Source organism: Musa acuminata, chromosome BXJ3-1 (assembly GCF_036884655.1).
Source record: "Musa acuminata AAA Group cultivar baxijiao chromosome BXJ3-1, Cavendish_Baxijiao_AAA, whole genome shotgun sequence".
NCBI lineage: Eukaryota > Viridiplantae > Streptophyta > Magnoliopsida > Zingiberales > Musaceae > Musa > Musa acuminata.
Window position 1 is genome coordinate 25,280,458 of NC_088349.1, and position 12,487 is coordinate 25,292,944.

General features: G+C 38.0%; 1 pseudogene; it reads right to left on the reverse strand.

Moving 5' to 3' along the window:
• Positions 1 to 11,223: 11,223 nt before the first annotated feature.
• On the reverse strand, positions 11,224 to 12,111 carry LOC135628128 (pyridoxal 5'-phosphate synthase subunit PDX1.1-like; annotated as a pseudogene).
• Between the last annotated feature and the right edge of the window lie 376 nt (positions 12,112 to 12,487).

Here is a 12,487-nt window from a genome sequence, read left to right on the forward strand (position 1 = left end):
TCTCCCCGTGAATTGCAACAGGTTCTGGTTTCCTACCTTACTGCTGCTGCAATTTAGTTATCCTTATTCGAAAATCCAAAAAAAAAAAAACTGTTCCTATTTTGCTGCATAAACCTTTCGTCATAAAGTTTTCATCTCTACGACGAAAGATACATTGCAGAATTCCAACCGCATAGCACCATCTGTTTGATCTTGCTACTGTGCTTTTTCTATCCAAATTTCTATAAAATTTTTATGACATCTTTGACACTTCCTATCAGCAGATTTCCCTTTGTTTTTTTCAAAAAATTCTTAATATAAACCATTGATCTTTTACGTCTAATCTGCTATACTTAAAAATCTGCACTGTAAAATTTCAACCGCATAACACTGTTTGTTTGATCTTGATACTATATTGTTTCTATCCAAATCTCTACGAAATTTTTATGATAGCTTTGACACTTCCTAATAGTGGATTTCCCTTTGGTTTCATCAAAAAATTCTCAATATAAACCACTGATCTTTTACGTCCAATCTGCTATATCTAAAAATCTATGCTGTAGAAAATTTCAGCCGCATATTGTTGCCTTAACCCATCTATTTGCAATCTTTTTTGAATGAAATTTCTTATACACTTCATAGATCATCTTGACTTCCATCTAAGATTGATCTATTAAGAAAATTCATCTCTAAAAATGATTTTATGTTGCTACAAATTTTCATCGTAACCCGCTGAAATTTTTCAACGACAATTCTGCAATTGCAACTTGCACCAATTTCCTTGCTGTTATACTGCCAAAATTTTCTTGATTAAATTAGATATCCTTGCTGTCATATAAACTATGATTTTGCTATCAATTCTCTCCTCAATTCTCTCAAGTTTTTGGTGGAAATTACGTCGAGAAACCATTGTTTCTTCGACGATAATTCTACTCTTACAAGACAGCACATACTTGCTGCAACTTCCACGGATTTTTGTCAAACCTTTGCTACCATCTTCTACAGATCCAAAACTTTCATCCACAACCCTAAAACTCTGCCAAACCACACCCTCAAACTGCACCCAAAACAGCCACAAAACAAGCCTAAATCGTAGCCTATATCCACCGATCCACCAACCCTTTCGACCATCACTTCTCTCAACCTATACATGCCTTTAACCTAACAACAAAAGAGAGATCTTAACATCATAGATTTGGAGGCATATACTATGGCATCTAAGGAGGCAATCAATACTAAATTCGAAGCCTTGGAGGCACGAATGGAGGATAAGATTCGGACGCTCTTTACCGAACTCAAATTAGGCCGACCATTAAGCCCGAAGAAATCACATCAAGGAGAGAGCTTTGCCCAATCACACCAAGCCCAAAGATATGACTTCCAAGAGAGGGGAAGCTCTATGACCAACCCCAACTATCTATGCATGAGAGTGGACTTCCCTAGATGGGAAGAAGGAGACCCAATTGGTTGGATCTCGCGCGCGGAGCGATATTTTCGGTACCATAAAATCGCGGATGCATCTATGGTGAAAATTGCAGCTATATATCTTGAAGGGGATGCTATACAGTGGTTTGACTAGTTTGAACATACTTATGGAGTCCTTTCATGGCGACAATTCAAAGAAGGACTGCTGATCCGCTTCAGACCAACCGATTACGAGAATATTGACGGACAACTAGCAAAGATCCGATAAACCTCTACCATTCAGGAGTACTAAACCAGGTTTGAAAGGTTATCTAATCAAACTCATGATTGGTCTCAAAAACAGCTATTGAGGACCTTCATTGAGGGCTTGAAGCCGGAGATCCGAGGAGAAGTTAAAGCACGACAACCGTATACGCTTATGGCAGCCATCTCTTTCGCACGACATCAAGAGGAGCAATTGAACCATGAAGCTCGGAGGACTAGGGTCACTCCTCAACCAGTAATATTGAAGCCCTTAGCCCCCCCTACTATCAACCAAGTCCCTACACCAAAGAGGTTAACAAGAGAAGAGCTTCGGGAGCGATATGCGAAGGGGTTATGTTGGCATTGTGACGAGCCGTGGAGTCGTGAGCATCGCTGTAGTAAAGGGGGACTTCTTATGATTGAACCGATAGAAGAAGAGGTCATTGAACATCCAAAAGAGAGCCTTGAACATGAAGAAGAAGATGTAGAAGAAGAGCCACAATCGACCGAAGTTACGGTACATACACTAGCTGGCTACTCAAACCCGCAAACGATGAAAGTTGGAGGCCTTCTCAAACAACAACTGATCACTGTTCTCATCGACATGGGCAATACTACTAACTTCCTAAATAGTAAGCTTACTGTTCGGATAGCATTACCTATCGAGAATCACTGCAGGTTTGATGTTAAGGTCACCGACGGATAGATTTTGAATTGTGATCGTAGGCGCCCGCAGGAGAAACTATTGCTGCAAGACCAAGAAATAATTGCATATTTCTTCCTTCTCCCTCTTAACAATCATGAGGCCATGCTCAGAATTAAATGGTTGATGATATTAGGTGATGTTTCCTGGAATTTTATGAAACTAATTATGAAATTTTACAGTAAGGAGAAACAGGTGACATTACACGGGAAACGTGGGGGCGACATAACAACGATTTGCACATAACAAATGGAGAAGGTTTTGCATAAAGTATGCAGTGACTTTTTAGTACAACTTGAGCAGCAAACTAAGGGAGAGCCAACAAAATTTGAAGATCCAAATCTACTTCCTTTGCTTGCTGAATTTTCAGATATATTTGACGAACCGTGCAACCTACCTCTTACCCGTCGGTATGATCATTGTATAATGATTCTTCCAGGCAAATCTACAGCAAATGCTCAGCCATATCAGTATCCATATCTCCAGAAGGATGAAATAGAAAGGATTGTAAAAGAGATGCTTAAAACAGGAGTTATTCAGTCATGTTGCAGCCCCCACTCTTCACCGGTGCTCCTCATACGAAAGAAGGATGGAATATGGCGATTATGTGTTGATTACCGAGCTCTCAATGGCATAACCATCAAGGATAAATACCCTATTCTAGTAGTAGATGAGTTGCTAAGGGAGCACAAATCTTCACAAAGCTGGACCTTCGATCTGGGTATCATCAAATACGAGTATGCGAAGAAGACATACCAAAAACTACCTTTTGAATACACAACAACCACTATGAATTTTTGCTTTCTTCAAAAGAAGGTGGAATATCTTGGGCATATCATATCAGAGGAAGGTGTGGCAGTAGACCCCTTCAAAATTGGAGCAATGCAAAACTGGTTGACCCCGAGGAACATAAAATTGCTACATGGCTTTCTGGGTTTAACAGGCTACTACTGCAAGTTCGTGAAAAACTATAGAGAGATTAGTGCACCAGTTACTTCCTTACTGAAAAAAGATGTCTTCCAATGGTTGGACAGAGCCTCCGCTGCCTTCGACAAACTTAAGACAGCCATGACGACGACGCTAGTGCTAACACTACCAGATTTCAACCGACCCTTCATTATTGAGGCCGTCACATCTGGAGTCATAATTGGAGCCATTCTCATGCAAGATGGTCGACCACTCGCATACACTAGCAAGACATTATCTCCCTCCTATCAAAATAAGTCAACATATGATAAGGAGATGCTCGCCATTGTGCGTGCAGCAACGCAGTAGAGACCCTACTTGATTGGTCGACGATTTCAAATTAAAACCGACCAAAAAAGCCTTAAGTACTTTTTGGAGCGAAAGATATCATCCCCTGAGCAGCACAAATGGGTAACAAAACTTCTTAGATTTGATTATAAAACAACTTAAAAAAGGAGAAAGAGAATGTTCTTGCAGATGCGCTTTTGCAGCTACCCGAGCAAGCTGAAGTTTCGGCCGTTTCACTTCCGACCAGCGACTTCCTTGAGGATATTAAGATAGAATGGCAGGAAGATTCAGAGACTAGTAAGATTATAAAAAAAAAAATTGGACGAAGCACCAAGCTCTGTGGCTCATTACAATTGGGACTCAAAAGAATTGCACTATAAGGGATGCATTATGCTTGTGACAAATTCTACTTGCATCTTCACAAGTAGATTTTGGACAAAGTTATTCCATATGCAGGGTATTAAATTGAAAAGGAGTACGGCATATCACCCACAAACCGATGGCCAGACAAAAGTTGTAAATAGGTGCTTGGAGATAGCCCAAAGCCACCCACCAAATATGACTACGCAAGGAGAACTCCAGACCCAACCAAGTGCTATTATTGATCGACGGATTGTGACTCAACGATGATGACCCACTACTAAAGTGCTAATACAGTGGGCGAACCTATTATCAGAAGATGCCACTTGGGAGAACTATGACGACTTGAAGATCAAATTCCCGGAATTCATGAATCGTCAGCCTCGAGGACAAGGCTGATTTGAAGATGGCGGGTCTGTTAGGACTCTAGCTAGGAGAGTCCTAATTGAGAAGGACATTCATGTAAAACCTACCTAAGCCGACACCTATTAAAGAGGTAAAGAGGCCGGCTAGGGTTAGGAGGTTGTTTCTTAAAGAAGAATTAGGAGTTGTAAAGGAATAGGAGTCTTAAGAATTAGGAGTTGTAAATGAATAGGAGTCTTAAGTAGGAGTCCTATTAGGAGTTGGTTAGAAGTAGGAGTCTTGAGTCGGAGTCCTATTAGGAGTTAGGGTTTAGAAGCCCTATAAATAGTCAAGTATTCCTCCTCTTTTCATAAGCAATAGATGAATCTTTTCTGTAGCCTTTGAGCAACAACTTGGAGGGAGGAACCCCTATAGAGTTCCAAGGAGGCCGATCCCCTAAAGAGATCAACCCCAAGTTTAGAATCTGCAAGGGTTCTAACACTAATATAAATGGTTTTAGACGGTAAATGGAGGCGAGAACTAAATCTTGAGTTTGAAGATTTTCCCATAGTCCATCACTACACTACAACATGCAAACAAATTTCATAAATTTAACAGGCACATCCACACAATTAAACAAAACAATCAAGTTCACAATGTGAACATAAAGTTTCAAAGCTGTTTTTGAATATGCTAATTCAGCTCACGCTATTGTTCAACTTGACAGATATTTGCTTCAACAAAAGCTGCGGGACATGCAGATAGAAGTCTAGGATTGTAGAGCAACTGCTTCACAAATGTTTTTATGTTTTCAGATACTCCACATCATTGCTGGTGTTGTATTTGGCATGTTCCAAACAATCTAGATCCTGAAGTACATCGACCAAAAGAATGTTATTTAAGTTATTGTGATCAGCAGATTGAAGCATAATACAATCATGAAAAAATATTATAGTGTAACAAGCTAGATTAAGTCGATATCTTAATGTCTATGTATGTAGAAATGTACATTCCAGAATACTGAAAATGTAATTCATCAAGATAACTTCCATTTGTCCTTTAGGAGGTTGAAGATATGATCTGAATTCTGCAGTATCTAAATAATCCTAAAATATAATCATATATATCCATAACCATAAGTAGCACTTAATTGTTTTAGAGTATAATAAACTATAGAACCATATGTTATCACATGCAAGGACACACCAGAAAGATGCAACAGAACACGTATATAAGAAAAGGATCCAAGATTTTTTGGCTTTGTTTTTGGATTCTAATGACCTATATAAGTATCTTTATCTTATTCCAAAAATACACAAAACTGATAATACAATAAAGAAATATCACAAATATTGGAAAAGGACACAAAACCTTTTGACAATGATTTTGGAACACCAATTTCAGGCAAACGTAACACAACATTAGAGGAGACATCAAACCCTGCTCTTAGAGACAATGTGAAATTTCATATATGTATTGTTCAATATTCCACTCATATAGATGTCACCATGAGCTTATTTTTTAAACGGTACAATAGGACTACTTCCCCCCAACTTAAAATCTGACATCTATAGCCGGCAACATTTTAACTTTTTTTACCATAATTGACACACCAGAGCAAGTTGTCATAAATGTCTTAAGAAATATCATAGTTAGCATGTAGATCAAGTTATGAATGGGAGGTGATCCCATTAACTTAATCTGGGGGTAATTGGGCCCTTGACAGACCCAAATTGGGTCGAATGGAGTAGGCCATTTGGACCCAGAATTCTTGGCCGACGGTGGCACCGCCCAAGAGACTTGGTCTCCCAGGAATTCTTGGCGGTAGTACCGCCCTTGTCAGGCAATGGTACCGTCTGAGCTCGGTCTCCGAGCAATGTCAGGCGGTAGTACCGCCTAGACTGAGTAGTAGTACCACTCAGTGATAGATGACAGGCAGTAGTACCGCCAAGACCCCGAAAAATCGGGAGATGACACTTTTCAACTCCAAATTCAAACTAATTGGGGCCTATATAAACCCCAACCTTTCTACATAAAAGGGTAATCGAAAGCTTACATTTATTCTGAGAATTTGAGAGCTTAAAAGTGTTGTAAAAGGCTAGAAGTTCTTCTCCCTCTCTTCTTCTAAGTTTTGATCATTCAAAAGAGGAGTGAAAATCTGTAAGGGTTGTCTCCTAAGCCCGTTAAAAGGAGAAAATGTGTAAAAGGTGGTTGGCCTTCACCTATTGAAGGAAGGCTTCTAGTAAACGCCGGTGACGTCGGAGGAGGAAGCCGAAAGTGGATGTAGGTCACGTTTGACCAAACTACTCTAAAATCTGGTTTGCATTTCCTTTGTGCTATTTATCTTAATTGCAAACTACCTTCCTTACTTTACTTTAAATACGTTTCCGTAAGCTTTCAAAGTTATTATCTGCACGAAACGACTTTTACGTCGAAATCGGATTTCAACATACGAATGCAGTTTTAATCGTCGAAAAATTTCCGTTGCACTAATTCACACCCCCCCCCCTCTTAGTGCTCTTGATCCTAACAATTGGTATCAGAGCCTCGTTATTTCTCACTTGGATTAACACCCAAGAAAAATGACTCTTTTCGACAATTAAGAGGGTCACTCTCTCATTCGTCCTCCCCTCTTCAATGGGACGGACTACACTTATTGGAAAACTCGAATGAGAGTTTTCTTGATTTCATTGAATCATGGTTTATGGCATATAGTTGAAAACGGATTTGAAATGTCTGCTCTTTTAATGAACCATTGGAATGATTTGGAGAAGAAGACGTTTTCTCTAAATGCAAATGCTATGAATGCCTTGTTTTGCGCCTTAGATAAAAATGAATTAAATCGGGTTTCTTTGTGTGAAACGACTTTTGACATATGGCACACTCTTGAAATCACACACGAAGGCACTTCTAGAGTTAAAGATTCGAAAATCAACTTTTTAATACATGATTTTGAGCTTTTTCGAATGAAGCCGAGCGAAACCATTGTTGACATGTACACTTGTTTTATGGATATCGCTAATGGTTTAAAAACTCTTGGCAAATGTTTCTCGAATTTTGAACTTGTTAGTAAAGTTTTACGATCACTTTCTAAAGCTTGAGAATCAAAAGTAACGCCAATACAAGAAACAAAAGATTTAAATATTTTTCCACTTGAAGAACTTATCGGTTCATTGATGACATATGAAATGGTGCACAATGCACATGATGAACATGATGAACAAAATCACCTTCCAAAGAACAGGAAGGATTTGGGACATAGAACATTTGAAGACCACTCGAGCATAAGCTCTAGTGATGGTGAACAAGAACTACTCACTAAGAAATTTAAAAAATTAAAGAAACAAAAATTTAAGAACAAAAAGAACGGAACTACTTGCTTTGAATGCAAGAAGAAGAACACAAAGTGGGATGAATCGAGCTCCTCCAAAAGACGAAGAGAAAATCAAGAAAGGCGAGGTGACAAACTACGCCTTAACGACATTCAACGATGAGGTAATCAAAACCCCCTTAATTTATTTTGAAATTACATGATGCTTTCCATAATATATTTTCTTTTTTAGTATAAAATTAATTTTCTTGAAAATTGTAAGTTTAAATAATATAATGAAAATGCTAATGAATTAGGATTATGCTTACCTTTCCGATGATTTTAAAAATAATCATGAAAAATGCATATCTTATGATAAACAAACAAAATGATATTTGATTGAAAATATGAAATCATGCTTGATGATTTAATAATACATAATGATATTTTAATACCATGATTGATGATTTTATTTTATGCATGAGATTTTAAAGTTCTATATGATTATTTTTGTGGTTTATTGATATTGATGGTTTTTATGACGGAATTTATTTTTCGATCCTAAACGATTGATGATATATATTCTTTTTGGTACAAAAAGGACAAAGGTATGCTTGTATGAAACAACTAAATAGAGAAAAGTATTTTTTTTTTTAATTCTTTTTCTCTATCTTATTGACTTTGATGAATCTATTTTATCTTTTTATGAATCACTTGAAAATGATTTTGATTTGATGATTTGAATTTGAATGGACTTTATCTTGATTTTTTGAGATTTAAAACTTGAGATTTACTCTATAAAAATCGAGATCTTTTATCCTCAATGTTTCTTTTTGCCATCTACCATCCAAATGAATCATGATTGGTATCATTGCTATATTTCTTCTTGTCGTGTACTAAAGAGAAAATTTTTCTAAATGAATCATGATTTTTCGGAGCCACATTTTTTTTATGATTCATAATGAATTGAGAAATTTTATATGCTTAAATTAATATCTTGTTCTCATACAAGATTGAATGAATTTTATCTATGTCATGATCTCCTAAGAATTCCTTTCATTTTGTATTTAAAGAGGAGATATGTCAAAATTAATCATGTCTTTTGGTATTCAAGTGATTTTATCTTTCATGACATGATGTGATTATATTTATGGCTTGTATGTCTTGAAATGATTAAAATATTTTACACTATTTTATTCTTTCTTTCTTCTTTCTCATTTACAATGATAAAATGGGGAGAAATTCTGATCATGCATGGTAAGATATAATTGCTATAATGAGAATTTTATACTATTACATGCCTTAAGAACATGTTGGAAATTATGTGTTTTGGATACAAAAATTTTCATGATGATGAGCATGTTTTATCTTCATGATTGTGTTTGAAAATCTATAGCAAAACCATGACCGAATACATGAAAGTGTTAAATTTTATTTTAGGATTTTCTTAATCCTAACATGATTTAGTATTTCTCTTCCGGACTTAATGTAGCTTTCATAAGCATATGTCATATCGAGTTTGTTTCATATCATTAATTTTTGACATATGGAATCAATTAACAAATGCATCTCTCATAGACTTATCGTGTGAAAAATATTTTTTTCGAGAAATGGATTTGATTAAATGATTCCTTCTTATAAATTCCTTTTTAAAAAAGGAAGATCTTTTTTAACATTTGCAAGGATTTGATTCACATACATATCTTGATCCTTGCAGCAAAAATGAAGCTTGATCCTTGCAAAAATGGATTTGATCCTTGCAAAAATAAAAATAAATATTTGTTTCATGTTTGATGATTTTACATTTTAGTAATATGCATGATGAGTTGCAGTGATGATTGATTTATTTTTAATATCATACATGAAAAATAATGAAATGTAAGGTTTTGAAAATGTGCATGTTTTAATTTGAAAATATAAGGATGCACAAATAAGATTGATACTTAACCCTTATCATGATTTGAAGATTATAGTAAAAGGAAATGAATTACACTATTGTAATGTTATTCCCTTCTATTTGACAATGACATAGGGGGAGCAAATTTTCCTAGCTTGCTAGTGTCACGACCCGAGTATGACTCCATTTTGGTCCTTCAACCACGGACCAAAATGCTTAAGCGGGAGTTAACGTAGTACACTCATACGCCGCGATGAGTTCTCTAACTCCATCCACGGGTAGCCCTTTCCTACTCAAGCCCTCTCACCCTGCCCAAATGCTAGGTCAACTTTGATACCAAATGTGTCATGACCCGAGTCTGATGAGTCAACTGCCCAATAACTTCATTTTGGTCCTTCAACCACGGACCAAAATACTTAAGCGGGAGTTAATGTAGTACACTCATCAGGCCCTTATAAGCTAATCATATACATTGCCCACTTCCGATGTGGGACTAATGGGATGTTACAGTTAGCTAGCTTGTAAATCTTAAGAGAAGCAATGTGTGCTAAATTACACATGTTGAGAAGAAATTGCTATCTTGAAACATCACCAAGAGTTGCTAGCTTGAAATCTCAAGAAAAAGCAAAACATGCTAACGTGCACATCTAGCAAACTTACATATTTCAAGAAGCAAGAGTTGCTTTCTTGAACATCTCCAAATTGCTAGCTTGCATGTTCTAAAATGTTGTAACATTGCAAGCTTGCAAGATGTAGAGCTTGCTATCTTAAACATCTTAAGAAACAAAAATTACAAAAGTGCTATCTTGCCTATCTCAAGAAGCAAAACATGATAACTTACGCATCTAGCAAAGTTGACAAAATTTATATATTTCAAGAAGCAAGAGTTGCCTTCTTGAACATCTCTAATTTGCTAGCGTGCATGATATAGAAGTTGCTATCTCAAAAGAGGCAAAAGTGCTATCTTGTATGTTGTAAAACTTGCATTTCTAAAAATTGATAGCTTGAATGTTCTAAGCATGATGTAACACTTGCTAAATTTTCTAGCTTCAAAACTACATGATGATAAAACTTGATATTATTTTTTTCATGCAATAAGTTAAACTTATATTCCAAACACAAGAATAGTTGTACTTCTCCTTTTTGTTGATGACAAAAGGGGAGAAGTATGATGTTATGCATAAGTTTATGCATAAATTAATGATGACGTGTTGTAAGTATTCATGATGAATATTGCAATGACTTGAATTCAGTTTGAATTCAAGGTTCTATCAATATGGCATATTGATAGGGGGAGTGAAGTTTAAACTCCGGGAGTGAAGTTTAACTCCGTCATCAATTGGTTGTCATCATAAAAAAGGGGGAGATTGTTGAATCTCATATTTTAATGATGAAACCAATTGATAATTGTGTTGATGTTTTAATCTACATTTTGAGTGACATAGGATGCTTCAATCAGGATGAGACAATTAAAGTAGGAAAAATCATGTTGGGCCGGAGGAACATTTCGGAAGATTGAAAGTCGGGCCGGTGGATCGGTCGACGTATCGATAGAAGGCTTCGGGCCATAGATTCGGGCATCGGGCCAAGAAGAGCGGGTATTGCGCTAAGGATATCGGAGTTGTGGAGTCAACTGGCCGATTGGGCAATAGACCGTAGGAGAGGACGATGCGCCGAAGAATCGGACGAAGCATCGAGGGACCAATGACATGCCGAACAACTTGATTAATGCTTAGTATTAATTGTCTAGATCGAAGTTTGATTTACATGTGTAGGATTAACTACGATGGAAGTAAGACATGCAGTAGGAGTTATGCCGGAGTTAAGACCATGATCACATTGGGGGTTCGAGAGTTCGATGGAAGTCCGGACGGTCGTCGGAGGTTCTATGGGAACAAATCCGAGAAGTCCAAGAGCTTGCTAAAGAAGCTCGTCGGAACTCGCCAAGCGGATCGTCGCAAGTCTAGGAGTTTGTCGGAAGTACGCAGGAGCATCGCCGAAGGTTCATCGGATGTTCGCCGGAAGTTCGTCGGAAGCTTCACCAGAAGAAGCGATTGACACACCGGAGCATGTTGCCGTAAATGTCTTAAGAAATATCATAGTTAGCATGTAGATTAAGTTAGAAATGGGAGGTGATCCCATTAACTTAATCTGGGGGCAATTAGGCCCTTGACATACCCAAATTGGGCCGAATGGATCAGCCCATTCGGACCCAGAATTCCTGGCCGGCGGTGGCACCGCCCAGGGGACGACGCCGCCTTGGGCGCGGATGTCCGCAGGGACACGCTCGAGCGCCATGACGGCACAGGCGCCCGCCTCCTCGGCAACGCGGGCCGGGCGTGACCACGTCCATGATGACCCCGCCACGCAGCATCTGCGCCAGCCCCACCTTCATGGAGAAGGTGGACGACTTCTTCGGCTCCGTCAAGGCCGCGCCGTTGCCGTAGACCATCACGACGCCGCTGTCCGACATGCTCGACGAAATGCTCTCCTCTCTCTCTCTCTCTCTCCCTCTCCCTCTCTCTCTCTCTTCCGACGATAGAAGCGATGAACTAAACGTAGTCTGGAAGCTTCCCCTCTAATCTCGATGCCAATCTCAATTGTGGAGAGACGAGGGTGGGCGGTGGGGGATATTTGTACGCGGCGGAGTAAAGCATGCAAACAGCGATCGGTCCTAAATGCGCCACGTGGTCACTTCACGGCTGTTCGATTTTTCTTTTATTTTGAGAGGATAAAGGAATTCAAAGCTGCATACTGTGGCTTATTTTTAATGAAAAATCACATATAAAAAAAATAACTCTGTGAATCACACAATTTTATTAATTTTAGGAAAGGATAAAAGGAAAAAAATAATTCCTACCTCTTATTTTGGGTTGGCTATTATAAGGCCAACAAAGTTTTTGACTACCTTTTGACCACTATAAAATTTTATACTCTCATATCCTCACTCCATTAATTATCTTTTCCAAATATC